We start from the raw sequence: 2,756 nt of genomic DNA, 5'->3' as shown, positions 1-2,756 counted from the left end.
TGTAAAAAACGTCACCTCTGATGATCAGGTGTCAGTTAGATTTGTATTTTGATAAGTATTGCACTGAATCTGCTTTGGGCAGTCTTCTTATTTTAATGATGTTAATTCTTCTGATCTGTGAGCCTGGGATGTCTTTCCATTAGTTTGCATCCTCTTCATTTTGTGTCATTAGAGTTTTTTTTTTTTTTAATTTTTTTTATTTTTATTTTTATTTTTATTTTTTTTTATTATTATTATTATACTTTAGGTTTTATGGTACATGTGTGCAATGTGCAGGTAAGTTACATATGTACACATGTGCCATGCTGGTGCGCTGCACCCACTAACTCGTCATCTAGCATTAGGTATATCTCCCAATGCTATCCCTCCCCCCTCCCTCCACCCCACAACAGTCCCCGAAGTGTGATGTTCCCCTTCCTGTGTCCATATACACCATGGATTAATACTATGCAGCCATAAAAAATGATGAGTTCATGTCCTTTTTAGGGACATGGATGAAATTGGAAATCATCATTCTCAGTAAACTATCGCAAGAACAAAAATCATTAGAGTTTTTTTAGTTATCCTTGGAGAGGGCTTTCAACTCCTTAGTTGAGTTTATTCCCAGGTACCTTTTTGTAGCTATTTCAAATGGGATTGCTTTTTCTCAAAATTTTGGTAGGTACATAGTAGGTGTATATATTTATGGGGAATATGAGGTGTTTTGATACGGGCATGCAATGCATAATAATTGCATAATAGAGAATGGGGTATCCTTCCCCTCAGGCATTTATCCTTTGTGTTACAAACAATCCAATTATACTCCTTGAGTTATTTTTAAATGTACAATTAAATTATTATTGACTATAGCTCTCTCGCATGGCCCCACCTTGGGCACAGGATAGATTTATGGCTGCAACTGCATGTGCTTTCTGCTTATGCTGGGGAGAGCAGAGAGGTAAACCAAGATCTCATTTTCAAGATGGAAAGTCAGTCAGACTCAGCTGTGGTTTTGCCTAGTACTCCACAGGGCTTTGTGAATCCATCGTCTCCCCATACATCTAGTTCATGAAAACAACCTATGAGTGCGACACTTAAAGAAAGATTAAGGAAAACAAGATCTTCATTTAATTCCTGTTACAATGTGATAAAACGTCTTAAAGTAGAGAATGAAGAAAACAATCAGAACTTTTCGGAGAAACCAGCATCTTCCACAGAGGAAAACTGTTTGGAATTTCAAGAAAATTTTCAACACATAGACAAGTGAATTTGAAGAAATCACATATTTGAAAAATACCTTCAAGAATATCAATGTGAGTGAATCTCAGTCACTTGATTCTGTGTCATGCAGTGCTCTCCAAAATAAGATTGTGAATTAGAATCTTCCTAAACAAGAATTAAACGAAGAAAAAGCAAAATTGGTGAAGCAGGTTCAGGAGAAAGAAGACTTTCTTTGGAGGCAAAATCTTGTCCAAATGTATAGATCAAAGAATGTTGATCCGTCTCAGTTACAGTTGTTAATAAAGAAGTGGAGAAGCTGTAGCCAGCCGTTGCTTTATGAGTTGTAGTCAGCTATGTCTGAAGACAACAAGAAAGTAAACCTACTCTATTGATAGCCCACTATGGGTTGGATAATAAATTGCTACACTGTAACAGAAGTGAAGAAGAATTTATAGGTGTTTAATTCCTAATCATTTCTCCAGAATATCTTTGAGAATAACAACTTAATTAAAAGATACTTATACATTTTAAATGGAAGATAGAAACCGTTAGGGCTTAGAGGAACGTATCCTGATGAACATCAATTTAGGACACTCTACTATGTTAATATAAATTAAGTTGTAGAATGAAAATGTAGTATTTGGATAGATTTGCCGAAGAAAATTTGACGTTTAATGTAATATGTAAAAAATTCAAATCATGTTGAAAAAATCATTTGGGCAATTCTCTAAACCAGTTTTAATACATTGCTTTGTGTTTTTTATGGCAAAACGATTTATTTTAAATGCCCAAAATTGTCCAATCTGGTGAATGTCTAAATTTCAAGTGGTCTAAAAATGCCCGCCTCTCTCCTAAGTTTATAAACCTTTTTTCCATCCATTTACTACTACATATTTCCATCTGATGACCTAGCAGGTAATTAAACTCATATGTCCAGATTTTTTAAAAAATAAAAATAAATTATTATTGGCTCTAGTCACCCTGTTGTGCTATCAAATACTAGGTCTTATTCATTCTATTTTTCGTCCCCACCTCCTTCCCACACCCCCATTACCCTTCCCAGCCTCTGGTAACCATCCTTCTACTCTCTATGTCCATGAGTTCAATTGTTTACATTTTTAGATTTCATAAATAAGTGAGAACATATGATGTTTGTCTTTCTGTGCCTGGCTAATTTCAGTTAACATAATGACCTTCAGTTCCATCCATGTTGCTGCAAATGACAGGATTTCATTCTTTTTATGGCTGAACAATATTCCATTGTGTACCACATTTTCTTTATCCATTTATCTGCTGATGGACACTTAGGTTGATTCTGTATCATGGCTATTGTGAATAATGCTAAAATAAACATTGGAGTACAGATATCTCTTCAATATACTGATTACCATGTTTTTGGATATATACCCAGCAGTGGGATTGCTGGATCATATGGTAGCTCTATTTTTATTTTTTTGAGGAACCTCTAAATTGTTCTCCATAGTGGTTGTACTAATTTACATTCCCACCAACAGTATACGAGTATTTCCTTTACTCCACCTCCTTGCCAGCATTTG

The 2,756-nt window shown here is 35.1% G+C and overlaps 1 pseudogene; it reads left to right on the top strand.

The window, feature by feature from the left end:
* Positions 1-940: 940 nt before the first annotated feature.
* LOC129023826 (swi5-dependent recombination DNA repair protein 1 homolog) lies at positions 941-1,663 on the top strand (annotated as a pseudogene).
* The last annotated feature ends 1,093 nt before the right edge of the window (positions 1,664-2,756 follow it).

This window comes from Pongo pygmaeus, chromosome X (genome assembly GCF_028885625.2).
Source record: "Pongo pygmaeus isolate AG05252 chromosome X, NHGRI_mPonPyg2-v2.0_pri, whole genome shotgun sequence".
NCBI lineage: Eukaryota > Metazoa > Chordata > Mammalia > Primates > Hominidae > Pongo > Pongo pygmaeus.
The sequence above is the reverse complement of the archived record's forward strand: the minus strand, read 5'-3'. Positions and strand labels throughout refer to the sequence as shown.